This window comes from Phascolarctos cinereus, unplaced genomic scaffold (assembly GCF_003287225.1).
Source record: "Phascolarctos cinereus isolate Bilbo 61053 unplaced genomic scaffold, phaCin_HiC Scaffold_5;HRSCAF=322, whole genome shotgun sequence".
NCBI classification, from domain to species: domain Eukaryota; kingdom Metazoa; phylum Chordata; class Mammalia; order Diprotodontia; family Phascolarctidae; genus Phascolarctos; species Phascolarctos cinereus.
The window spans coordinates 329479520-329493775 of NW_027555958.1; the positions used below are offsets into that span (position 1 = coordinate 329479520).

Consider the following 14256-nt stretch of genomic DNA (forward strand, 5'->3'; position numbering starts at 1 on the left):
CTGAATGCAGATTGAAGCATATTCTTTTCTCTCTCTGTCTCTCTGTCTCTCTGTCTCTCTGTCTCTCTCTCTCTCTCTCTCTCTCTCGTTTCTTCTTTCTCATGGTTTCTCCCATTGGTTTAATTCTTCTTTACATATTACATGCCATCTTGGGGTGGGGGGAAGGAAAAGATGGGGGAGAAAATTTGGGACTCTTAATCTTATGGAAATGGATGTTGAAAAGTAAAACTAAAAACAAACAAACAAACAAAAACCAAGAATGACTCTGTAAGAGCTGAAAGCTTCCTCCAAGGCTAATTTTATCCTCAGAGCTGACTGACTCCAGACATGACTAGCTTCCTTTTTAAAAGACATAAAGGTCACTACTAATTCTCAGCCATTTGTCTTTATCCAGTGGTCAAAGCCTTATAATATTATTGGATTATTTGCACGCCGTTGCTTGGTTGTTTAAGTAATGACTTAATACTCAATTATCAGATTGTTTAAGAAAAGTCCCAAGCACCTTAACAGTGAAATTTAAATTTTTTATGTAATCAAGTAAAGCTACTTGTCTCCTACAATTTCTCCTGCTTGTTCACTAGATAAAATTTTTATCTCCTTCCATACTTGAGATAATTCTGTTGCTTTCTTCCATCTTTTTATTTTTTATGTTTGTCTCTAATTCAGATGGAATTTGATGTGTTATATCATGCGACATGTCAGTCAGTCAACAAGCATTTATTAAGCTCTTACTATGTGCCAGGCACTGTGTTAAGTACAGAGAATACAGATACAAGTAAGGTGCACATCTAAGGTCTTTTTTCTTCTCTTTAGTATTGCTAGCCAATTTTTTTCCAATTATTATACAAAGAATTCTCCTCCAGTTATCATTTTCTAAAGTTTTGTTAAGCACTCTGAGAAGTAGTGGAGGCAGCAAATGTAGACAGCCCTTTCCAGGAGTTTGACCAAAAAAGTAAAGAGAGATGCAGAATAACAGATTGAAATGATAGTTGGCTCTAGAAAAGGTATTTTAATCCTCAAAAATACATTTGTTTGTAGGTGCCAAGGAAAGAACCAGTACAGTGAGAGATTAAAAATTAACAGGGGGAATTGCTATGAGAGCAATCTGCTGGAGAAGATGGGAGTGGGTGAGATCATGGGCACTTGTAGAGGAGGTGGTCTTGGCGAGGAGAAGGGCAATGTTTTCATTTTTTAAATCAGGAAATGGAGAAAGGGAGGAAAAGGGGAAGATATCAAATGGTTTATAATTGAAGAGAAGGGGAGAAGAGGGAACTCAAAGTGAATGAGTACTTCTCAGTAAACTGAAACTTCTCCTCGACTGAAAGAGTGAAGAAAGGTGGAGGTGTAAAAGGTTTGAGGAGATGAAGTCTGGAACAGACTCAACGGGCAGTGGCAGTATAGGAGAGATTCTCATACTTTTTAGTTTCAAGACACCTTTATACTCTTAAAAATTATTGAACAGCAAAAGCTCTTATTTGTGTTGGTTATGTTCATTGATATTTACCATATCAAAAATTATCATGTATTATTATGAATAAAGTTTGACTTTACAGACCTACTAAAAGAGTTTTGGGCATCCCCAGGGGTTCCCAGATCACATTTTAAGAAAAGATGAAATGAGGAATTAAGGACTAAGACTAATAACTAAGAAAGAGTGAAGCCACAGTGATGATCCAGCTAAGGTTAGATAACAAATCTTCAGTGAATGTAATGAGTTTGGTTGGGTGAATGAGCTACTATGTATTCAATAACAATTCAACAGTTGTTATTTGTTTATTCCATGTTGACTACATGCAAAATAATGTACTCAGTGCTGGGGATTTTTTTGGGGGGAGGGGGAGTACACATTTCTAATTTCATCAGAAGGGAAACTCCTAGCATAGAAATTTCTTCCACTGATGCAGATCAGCAACTCATTTGGAACTTAGAGTCTGAACAATTCCCTGGGGCACTGAGATGTTAAGTGACTTGCCCATGGTCACACAGCTGGCGTGTGTCAGAGGTGACACTTGAACTCAGGTCTTTCTGACTCAAGAAACAGTTCTGCTTTTGGCATACATAGACAAAATGGAGCACAGTCCTTGATCTCAAGAATCTTGATGTTCTATGGGATACGTGACATTTTAGGTACCCAAAGCACTATATTAATATATATTTCTCTATAGCCAGGAATAATTTATTTGAAAATGACATTACTTGTTCTTTGGAGGTTTGAAAATATGGAATTTATGAAACCATATGAGTTTTAGTTTCAATTTCTAGAATTATGTAGTCTAAGTTAGCTAAAATAAATACCCAAAGTTCTTTCTAGTCTATGACTGCTGTCTTACCATGTCAAATGTCATGCAGCAAACACCTCATCCCTGACCTTTCCTTTCACAGAAGCCTGTTTCCCACTCACCTAAGCCACTCTCTCAAATTTCCACTGTACTTAGCCCCCTATTTTCCACTTCCCAGAGCCTTTATCATGAGAAAGGTCTTTCCTGACACCACTGGGTGACAAAGAGCCTACTCTGTCAAATGTCTTATAGCAAATAGCACATATATGACAATGAGTGTTTTTTTTTTATGAGCAAGAGTGCTAACGTAATGAAAAGTTCTGAGTCTTAGTCATGGCTCTGTCACTTACTAGCTGTGTGAACATGGAAATGTCTCAGTTTATAATAATCCTCGTTCTGCCCCCTTGACAGATTTGTGAAAAATTGATGAAATAATTTTTATGAAAACCATAAAGCATCACACAAATATAAGGTATTATTCAATAGAATCCTTGGTCATATCTGTTGGTCTATGCAGCCTGGGACTACCTCTGAAGGTGACAGCACTATGAGATATTTCCCTAGTTTCTGTCCATGACATTAAATGAAAAGGCTAGGGATGGTAAATAAAAGAAAGATCACGTCAATTGAGGGAGAGAGGGAGAAAGAGAAGAGGGAAAGAGTGGAGTGAAAGGGAGGTAAAGAGAGGGAGGGGAGAGGAGAGGAGAGAGAGAGACAGAGACAGAGACAGAGACAGAGAGAGAGACAGAGAGAGACAGGACAGCAACAAAGTTAGTGGAAAAGGGTGGGTCATTGTCAGAAATAGAGAAGTTAAAAGGGATAGGTTTGGGGGGCAGTGAAAGATGACATGTTAGTAGCATATGAATTACAAGTAGGTCATCCACGTGGAGATACCTGGCTGATATTTGGAGATGCAGAATCATAATAAATGCTTGTTGAATTAAAATAAACAGGGTTCTGAAGAGAGGTTGGAGTGAAAATAGACCCTTGGAAATCATCCTCATGAAGGTGATAATTGAAGCCATTGAAGAGTATGAGATCAGCAGGGAGAGAATATGATGAACTAGAAGAGAAAGCATGATGGAATATTGGAGGAAACCAATAATGGAACCATGAGAAGAGGATGAAGAGCCTATAGAGAAGACAATCATTCTTGCTATACACTTTTTGTGAGGAGGTTAAAAGGATGGGTTAGAGAGGATAAAGGGTGATACATGAAGGCAATTAGAAAACTATCCCAATAATCTAGGTGAGAAGAGATGAGAGATTGAACTAAGGTAGTGGGAATGTAAATGAAGAGGAGGGGAAAGAAAGGAAAAATATTACTTCCATACTCTGATCCATCTGTGATCTCATCCCCCAATGGTGTATATTGCAACCCTTTCTTGCCTTCTCATCCTGGGTCACTTTGGTCAGTTCCCTTTCCTAAATCCCATATAGATGATTGGCACAATGTGCTAGGTGAGGGCTTTCCTATAGATCTCTTAACATTTTCACAGAGATCAATGGGGAGCAAAAAAAAAAAGCAAAAAGACTGTTCATTGGTTATTCTTCAATTCTGGCTCTATGACTAGCACATTTTCTATTGTAACCCTAAATTTTTTTTTCCAGCATAGAGACAGAATTGACAGGACTTCAGGATTGGTTAGTTGAGGGGGTTGGGGGAAAGGGAAGAGTTAAAGATGATTCTGTGGTTATGAGATTAAGCAACTGAGAATATAGTTGTGAAAATAACTAAAATAGAGAAGTTAAGAAAAAGGTAAGTTTTTATCCCCCTTTGGGTGGAAAGAAGGGAAGTGAACAAGTTCAGCTGAGTTTAGCATAATCAGCTTAAGTATACAACAGGCACTTAGAAATATGTGACTAGAGCTTTGGGGAGATGTTGGTGGCTATAGATAAAGAATTGAAAGTCATGTGCATGGAGGTGATAGTAGAACTCATGGGGTGGACGAGATCATTTAAGAGAGAGAATACGGAGAGAAAAGTACCTGAGGCAAAGCCAAGTGGGCACACCCAAGTTTAAGGAATCAGAGGGGAACTAGGAGCTGGCAAAGAGCTATCCACAGCTCAACCTAATTCTTTGCTGCACCTTTATACATTTTCAGCCTGGACCATCCCATGGGGTCATGGGGTTTATGTTCCATGTTTTTGACTGGTTGAGTTTTCCCTAGAGAGAAGAGATTTATTATAAATGGGGGTATGATTTGAATCCCCAGATGGATTAATGAACTCTAGGTGCGCTGGTTCTACATTTTAAGGAAATCCTATTGTTTCTGACCTAGTTTGTTCCAGTACATTGCTAGAGTTTCTAATAGATTCTGAAGATCAAAATTTGAAAACACCATCAGTCACCTCAAATATGAACCATCTATATTATGAGTCTTTCACAGTCACAATGACATCTCTCTGCTGTCCAACACAGTCCTGGCAGTCTCTCTTCTTTCTAGTTGGTTTTAAGCAACTGGGGCCAGGGACTTACCCTTTACCATTTTCTTTGTACAATACCCAAAACAGTGCCATGTGCTCAATAATGCTTAGTGATGAGAATGATGATGAGAATGTTGATCACAATAATTATATAGAGAGAAAGCCATTGTCCTGGATTTATGGTGGCTTTGCTGCTTACTAGTGTTATGACCTAGGGAATGTCTCTTCATTTCTCTAAGCCTCTACTTGTGTTATGCATGTAAAGCTTAAATAATTGGACAAATAAATTGTGGGGTTTTTGTTATTATTGACTACATTTCAAAAATTACACTCAGTTCTCCATTATCCATTTTAGAATAGATTGACAATTGTGTATCTAACAATAAACTGGATCATCCTAAACTCATTTCTCATAGGCTAAGGATTTAAAGTTAGAAGGGAACTTAGAAGTCTTAGAGTACATTCTTCATTTTGAAGATGAAGAAACTGAAGCCCAGATAAGTGAAAGGACTTTCCCAAGGACGCATCATAAGTGGCAGAACAAGATTTGAGTCTACGTTCTCTGACTCCAAATCCAGCATTCTTTCTAGTGTATCATATAGTCTCATCTCACTGGTTTAAGAATGTATGACAGCTTTTTAGTGTAGTTTAGGATAGAGAGGAAGCATAGTATAGTGAAACCAGACTGGACAACTAAATTTTCAGTTCAATTCAAAACAACAGACGTTTACTATATACCTACTCTGTGAAATATATGGAGAGCCTCTGATGCTTTTGTTTGGGTTCTGGTCCTGTTATTTACTAGCTTTGTGATTTATAAGGAAGTTATTTAATCCCTGGGAGCCCCTGTTATTTTTTAAAAATGTGTAAAAAATGTGTTTTGCCTCCTTCATAGGGCTATTGTAAGGATCAAATGAGAATGTATAAGGACTGTTTCCTAGAATTAGAGATTCATAGAAGATTACAGCTGGAAGGAATCCTAAATCCATCCCTTTCCATTAATAGGTGAGGAATCTGAGACCCACTGAGGCCAAGTGAATTCTAAATACAAATGAATTTCAGACTATCCTCTTCAAAGTAGGAGAAGGCATCAGGCTGGCCTGGTTTGATGTTTGCATTCTCTTCTTGTGGCCAAATTTTTGGCCAGTTCAGTTCCTTAGAATTTTGGCACAGACAGAAACCATAGGGTTAGCATTATCATTTAAAAGCACAAACTGAAAGGAAACTACCATCTCAGTCCTAAACCACCCAGAAGGTCTCAGCATTGTTCCTGCCCAAGCAGATGGCTGACAGGTGGACAATAGAGAAGGATTGGCAACAGCCAGAACTTACCCATGAACAGAAAGAGGACCAAGAACCAGAGGTGGGGTTGGGCCATGTTCTTTCAGCTCTTAATCCTTGGGAGGCAACAGTGTCAGTGATAAATGAGTTGCAGTTTCTCTGTTTCCCTTCCTTCTTTTTTTAAAAGTGCCATGACGTTACACTGTGGTAAGTTTCACCAATAGAGGCATTGCTCTAGAACTATAGAGACAGTAAAAGAGCTGCTATGAACATAGGATTTAAAGGGGAAAGGGGCGAAATGGATGAAGGAATAGGCCAAGATTGGTGAAGTGAATTTTTCAAGGTCACAGAGCTAGTAACTGCCCAGGGATTTGAATCAACATTCGCTAACTCCAGATCCAGTCCATATTCTAGTCCCTAGATTGCTGCTTATTTCCTTTCCATAATATCTCAGATAAGTGGTCATCGTATCTCTTCATGAATACCATTAGAAATGAGGAACACGCTACCTATTAAGGCAACTTGTTCATTTTTTTGCACAGAGTGGCAAAAGTGTCCTTTTTTTAAAAATTGATCTGAATGCTGACTACTTATAACATCCACTTATCGATATTAGTTCTGTTCCTTGGAGCCATAGACAATGTCTAATTTCTCCTGAATGGAATGCCATTGGTTTAGAGCTGGAAAGGACTTTAGAGACTATATAGTCTGACATCATCATTTTGTAGATGAGGAACAGAGGCTCACAGGAGTGAAGTGATGTGTCAAAGGTTACATAGAAGTATTCTTTTTATTTAGTAATAATAATTGTATATGCTATTCTTCTGACTCTATATCCTTTGTTTTCGTAACTTTGCATTTTTCTAAATCCCTCAAGTTCACCATTATTAATGATGTCCAATATCATACAATTTAATTAATGAGAAATGTAAATAGGTATATAAAATATACGAAATATACCTCATGAAATCAGTAAAAAGTTATATGAAGTAACACGAAGGAGGCTTAACCAATCTAAATTGTCATAACAAGAAGGCCAAAATACCCTAAAAAGCTCCCTGGTCAACAATTAAACAATCAATAAACATTTATTAAGCATCTACTACGTGCTAAGCACTATGCTAGATGCCAAATACTTGACCTATGTCAACTTGATAGAAATTGAAGCCTAATGCAATAATAGTTCAAATTATAAATTTCTTTGTAAAATCTTAACAAGAAATATAATGGAAGATTATGAGTAGCATCACCCAATAAATCAGAGAGCAGCAATAGAAGATAAAATCACTTTAAAGAAAACTTGGAAAGAGCCAATTAAGCAAAGTAAGTCTGAGTGCTCTTAACAATTTTTTTTTGTTGTTGTTATTGTTGAGCAGGCAAAAACCTGAAAAGACCTTTATGAACTGATGCTGAGTGAAATGAGCAGAATCAGGAGAACATTATACACAGTAATAGCCACAATGTGTGATGACTGACTTTGACAGACTTGGCTCTTCTCAGTAATGCCAGGATCTAAGACAACTCCAAAAGACTCCTGATGGAAAATGCAATCATATCCAGAGAAAGAACTATGGAGTCTGAATGCATATGGAAGCATACTATTTGCTCTCCTTTTCTTTTGTTGTTTTATTTTACTGCTTCATTTTCATGGCTCCTCTCATCAGTTCTAATTCTTCTTTACATCATGACTAATGGGAAATATGCCTATTATGAAGTATAAGGATAGAAAATTGGACTTGGAGTCAGAGCTTGAGTTCTACCATAGATACTTACTAGCTGTGTAACCCTGGGTAAGTCAACTTAGGCCCTCTCAGCCTCAGTTTCTTATTGAGTAAAATGGGGATAATATTAATGTTCACCTTACAGATTTGTTGTGGGGATGAAATGAAATAACATATACAATGTGTTTGCAAAACTTAAAGCACTATATAAATGTTAATTATTGTTATTGTTGTTGTTAGGATTACTATTACCATGAATAATGAGGTCTCCCAGACACTCTTGTTTGCTGATGAAATTGTGCTTGTTGCTTCAATACTTGGATCACTGAAGAGCCTCTTGGAAGCGATCTGTAAGCACTCAAAAGAGTTTGGGTTAACCATCCACTCAAGGGAAAGCAAATGGCTAAGGAATGAATGTTGTCCAAATTATTGTGTATATTTGGGTGGATAATAGTGCTTATCCATCAATATACATACATACCTACATATATGTATATGTATATTTAGGACAATCAGTACAAATGGACAATGAGATGGGCTTAGAATTAAACAAGAGGAGGAAAGAAGGCTGGAGTGTCTTCAAAAAATTACAAAGTTCTTTTAATATCCCCAATTTTCTCCAGGAACAAAGGCTCATCTTTCTAATACTAATATCCTACTGGTGTCAAGCTGCTCTAAGGCATGGAACACAACAATCTCTAAAAAAAATGAAAATGATTATCATACAGAAGGTCATAGAAAGGTCTCCCTGTTCCTTCCTTTGCCTGTCCCTGCATATTTCCCTTTTTACTTTACTGTATTTATACTCTAAACCCTCCTCCCCTCACTTTCTCTGTCTCTCTCCTTCTCTCTCTCCCTCCCTCCTCTTTTAATGTACTTACATGTCAACCTTCCTTTGTAAGGTTCAGATGGGAGTCAGATTCATGTGATGTTTCTCCTACTCCCATATCTGTATACATTTTCCTGATGTGCCTCCATTATTAGAAATAGTTTCTCCCTTTTTTCTCATTTGTTCTACAATATATTCCCCTTTCTTCTCCTTTATTTGCTCTCTTAAAACTACAACACAAAACCATACCTAAGTTCTGAGTTTATCTCTTTTCTCCTCTTTGATGCTTGAAGAAAGTGGGATTGTAAGGAGAGAACTTTTCCCCTTCTTATAAGTACTTGGTAATCATTTCTCCCTTGAAGAAGCTCAAATATACTTGTCTTTCTAGGTGTCTTTTGTTTCTTGTGCTAGCATTTCAAAGATTTTACCCAGCTTTGGTTATTTCTCAGATATCCAAGGAATTCTTTAAACTCATCTCTTCTATAAAAAGCCTATCCACCACCAGCCCTGTAGGAGTATACTCAGTTTTATTGGGTAAGTTATTTTTTTGTTTTGCCTTTTGTTATTTCATATTCCAATATTTCCTTTTGTTTATGGTAGTTGCTACTAAAACTTGTGAGATTCTTGTTGGTCTTGGTCTCTTTCTTCCTCTATGTTGGCAATATATATTTTTTAATATAGAAATTCTTTAACATTTAGGGCTCTGTCATTCTGGAGGTGTTACATTTGTAGTTTCTTTATATTTTCAATTTATGGTTTGAATAATCTTTTGTGATATCCTTAAAAACAGACTTCTTACTTAGTCTTGTTTTTAGGGAGTCCAAAGCACTGGAGTTGGGACTGGAAGTCTCAGCTTCAAGTAAAGTCATAACCTGTTCACAATACTTAATATTTTCCTAGACACACATTGAGGTTGTCTCAATCTCCTGCTCAGATTATCAAATGTCTTCCCAGCCCTATGTGGCAGTGGCAGGTGAGGACCAAAATGAAAGCCTGTCACCACATAAGTGGGGTTCTGAACAAAAAGTGAGATCCTGAAAAAGGTTGGTCATAGGGAGTCAAAGGACACTAAGGTAGCATAAATCAAATTCACCAAACTATCCTACTTAATATATTTCTTCCATTCCTTCACTGGCCCCTATTGGGGAACAGACTCTAGGAGCAATTAGATGTGATGTAGTTGCATGATTAAGGCACTCAACTTGGAGTCAAGACCTGGATTAAAGTTCTACCTCTTATATTTATTAGCTGTCTACTCTGGGTAAGTCAATTATCCTCTCTGTTGCTCAATTTCCTCACCTGCAAAATGAGTAGAGACAGACTTAATGGTGTCTAAGCCTTTTTCTGGTTTTAAATAAGATGTAATGTTATGAATTCATTTTATGTGGCCAGGTCGTCAGGATTCCCCATCCTAGCAACCAAAAAAGAGACAAACAATCCCCAGCCAGAACCTCAAACTCATTTACCTTCATGAAGGTGAATCTTCTGTGAGTTCCCCAAGTTGGTGGAAGGCTGCAGATAGAAGTTCTGAGTTGCCCCCATTAGCGTAGATCACCATTAACTATTGTTCTAACAACTCATTAGTTTTCTATTTAAACTATTGCTACTTCAGAAGTTCGTTGGTGATGACCATCTAGGTTCTGGCCCTTTTTTGAAAGAAATCTCATTCTGAGGGTTAGTAATAGGATAAGACCAAGGCTTTCTTACTGCTAGTGTTGTTTCCTATTTTTCATCCTCATTCTGGCTGTCACTTCATTTCTCTACAGCCCTAATATCAGTGAGAGATAATACATTCTCCAGACAGACCTCTGTGTCAGAGGCCATGTTTTCCACATGGAATCTATTGATCCTCAACCCCAACAGCATTACACTTTTCACTTGAATTGTTACTAAGTCCATTATCTGTCCCTCTACCTTCAAGGTACAGTACTTAAATGCCTAAGTGTTTTCATATTGATCTTTGTTGCACATGGAAAAGACAATTTATTTTGTTTCCTTATGATTCAGCTTTTCTAAAATTGTCTGTAAGAACCAAGTAAAGAATACTAGATTTTGTAAAGTGATTTAAAAAAACCTTATAGTGTTATATAAATGCTACATATTCACTGTTGTTTTACCCTTGTCAAATCCTTTAAATGCTTATTTATCTATCCCTACAGGAATAGTGATGGGGCCTTTCTGGTCTCTTGAGATGGCTCCTTATGTGAAGCTAAAATATAAAAGGCCAAAGAATACCATAGTTCTGTATATGATCATCTCATGACCCAAGGATCCTGCTTTTCACTGTTAACTTTCCCCCAATTCAACTTTGAGAACAAGAAGATTATTGAGATGCAAACCTGTTGGTCAATGTGAAATATTCTGGCCCAGGCCTTGTGGCACAATCCAATAATTCAGGTTTGAGATTGGAACACAATGAGATATTTGCAGACCAGAAAATTAACTAAAATGAACCTTATTTACAACAAAAAGGATTTACTTTGCTAAAATCAGATAGTCTCCCCACCATCACTCCACTTCTGCATTCACCAGGGCAGTAACAATGAATGAAACAGATGTACCAAAGGGTAATTTGAAGTCTGTGAACACATAGTGCTTCCATCTCCATTTTAAGGTCTTGAGGCTTTTATTCATTTTTAAAACTCACTTTCGGGTTTCTATTTTCTTCTTTTTTTCAATAGCATCTGGGGTGGGACAATAGAGATCATAGATGCTAATCCCATAGTAGTAATTTTGTATCCAACGTTCTTTTCACAAGACCAGAATTAGAATGTAAGTTCATTAATTTTTAGCCCAGTTCTCATTCTAGGATATCATGGAGCTGATCCATGCTCAGAATCTCACATCTTCCTGATCCAAGTCCCCTGAAAAGAAGGACCGCTCCTTGCTCCTCATGGTGAGACAACTTCTGGAATACATCAAGTTCATATAATCAGGGAATGTAAGAGCCTGGTAACAACTTCAGAAATAATTTAGTACAGTGCCCTTCTACATTACTGATCAGAAAGTTATGGCTCCAAAAGGGGGAATAATTTGCCAAAGTCATACAGCTAATTAGTGGCAGGTCTCTAGACTCCTAGTTTTTGTCCAGAAGCAGGTAGGTGGTACAGTGGCTGTTGAACTTGGCATCAGAATACTTGAGTTCAAATCTGTCCACAGATATCTACCTTAGATACCAGCGTGACCCTGGACAAGTCCCTTAACCAGTGTCTGCTTCAGTTTCCTCTACTGTAAATGGAAACAATAATTGAATCTACATTCCAGAGTTGTGAAGATTAAATGAGATTGGTAAAAGGCTTATCACAGTGCTTGGCATATAGTAAATGCTTAATAAATGTTTGTTTTCTTTGTCCAGTGCTCTTTTCACTATCCCATACTTCTTTCCCCACACTGTCACTGTTGATGCCTAATTCAGCTTGACAGTCTAGCCCCATCCCTCTCAAGTTGAGATTTGAAGATCCACAGAAGAGATTTTGCCCTGCTTGTGTTGGGACTAGTGCTGTCCCTGAGGCTCCTTATTCTTCCTGAAGAGGATGCTCAGGTTTTCAGGAACTCCTCTGCCCTGAGGCCTGTCTTCTTTTAGAAAATGGTTTTTTGTCACTTTTTTCCACATCTGACAGGTGCCGAGAGAGGCTGGGCAGCTGTTTTAATGGATGTGAGACTACATATACTATTAGCATATACTGCAAGTTTAACCTAATGGGTATAACTTGTGTAATAGGTCCTAGTCTCTGACACTATAGACTAAATTCAATCTTGGAGAATTTTCTGTCTGATATCTTTGAATTGTTTGGTTCCTATCTTCAGCTTCTCTTGGGCACTGGAAATCTGCCTCCTTTCTCTCAAAAGTCCTTCAGCTCCCCAGAAAGCAACAGACTAAAAGGAGATTCAACTCAGAAAAGATTGATTTAGATAGTAAGGAACACTTCTCTTTCTCTCCCCTCAAGGTTTGACTTAGCGTTCTTAAAATTAACAACACCAATTAACGAAATCTCTGCTTTGTGCATTAGTATTGTGTGTCTCACAAAATCATGGAATCTCAGTCTTAGAAGGAATCTCAGAGGCTGACTCATCCAACCCTGAATTAAAATCCCCACCACAACTGACTTGAAAAGTGTTTGTCCAGCCTTTTCTTGTAGACCTCTGTTGAGGAAGATTCACTACGTCCTGAGGTAGCTCATTCCATATTAGGATAGTACTAGTTTTTATAAAATTACTGTATTTTGTTTTCATATTTCCTCCACTTCCCAATATGTCTTTTCTTTCCTCTCCCACTCCAAAGATACATTCCTTAAGACAAAATCGAAGGTCCACAAAAATTACCAACACAATAAACTAGTCTGATAGCATATGAAATTCACAGGAATTTTAAAGTTCTGCTTTATTTCTCATCTCCATCCCTCTGGGGTTTATCTGCTGTGGTCTCTATTCAGCTTTTTATGGATCTATGTGGGGATCAAGAATTTGGTAACAGCTCACTGATCCATGATTTTCAGGGGAGCCCTGGCCCATCTGTGGACAGCTTTCTCGAGACTGAGCCTGTATTTCTCAGTTTAGCTCTTTGCAGTGCTGCTTGGTGCCTCACTTATTTTGCCTAGCATCCCAAGATGTTTCCATTCCACGTGGTTGTTGGCCCATGTGCTTCCCGCACATGATTTCCAATGAATTCCATCCTGAGGTCTGTGAAGGCTGGGGAAGGAGGTCTTGGTTCCAATCCTCTCTGTATATATCTATTACATTGCTAATGCTCATATTGGTGGAATGGGACCAAGACCAGAAAATGGTGCAACTTATTTTTTTAAAAAAGAACAGACTAGATAATGTGGTGATAGGAAGGACAGAGTAGCAGTGCTTTTAGCAAAGATTTAATCATGTGAAGAAATTTAGAAACTAGAATGGGAAATAGAACATTTGGTAAAGATTACTGTAGGTAGAAGCAAAATCAGTATAGCAATTGAAGTATCCTACAGATGACCTGGATAGAAAGAGGAGATGGATAATTTTAGGAACACCTCAGATTTGGTATGGAAGCAAGAACATGAATTATTAGATGCCTCCTAGATCTCTTTTTTTCTTCCCAAAGCATAGCAGTTAATAATCTTTTGGCTTACCTTAATGATCATTTCATCCTTCAAAAGGGGAAGGGGACAAATAATGAGGAACTTCTATTTTGCACCTGGTTCTCATTAACAAGGAGGAATTTATTACTGAAACAGAAATTATGGGAACTTTGGGGAGAAGTGACTATTTCACTTCATAGAATTTGTGATACAGTAGAAGAAATCTTGGCATAGTCTGACATACAGTACAGCTATGTCAATATATGTGTATTTGTATGTATGTGTACCCTGTCCAATGTATATATACATGTTAACACTCATATATACATGTATATATTGTATCAACATATATAGTATCTGTATTACATTTAGATGTATATGTGTACATATACATCTATGTTATATAGAATGTTATATAAATGATATATTTATACCCTGCCTTAATCAGGCCAAATCTGTATTTCTGTGTTCAGTCTGGGCATCTCATTTTTAGGAAGTAGATTAATTGGCTAAAGAATGTCTGGGGTTGGGGTGGGCATAGAGGGAAATCAGGATGATGAAGGGTTTCAAGATCATGTCATATGAATACTGATTGAAAGAATGGAGATTGTTTAGCCCAGAAAATAGAAATCTTTGGAGGAATATGGCAGCTGTCCTAA

General features: G+C 37.6%; 1 protein-coding gene and 1 long non-coding RNA gene across 2 annotated transcripts in view; one reads left to right on the plus strand and one right to left on the minus strand.

Annotated features, from left to right (window-relative positions):
• The window catches only part of LOC110203108 (T-lymphocyte surface antigen Ly-9-like), a 71937-nt gene that overhangs the window by 36314 nt on the left and 21367 nt on the right, over positions 1 to 14256 (minus strand).
• On the plus strand, positions 7946 to 11254 carry LOC110203109 (uncharacterized). The gene is made up of 2 exons (XR_002322866.2): positions 7946 to 8058; positions 8987 to 11254. It is a non-coding gene; the product is annotated as an uncharacterized LOC110203109 (long non-coding RNA).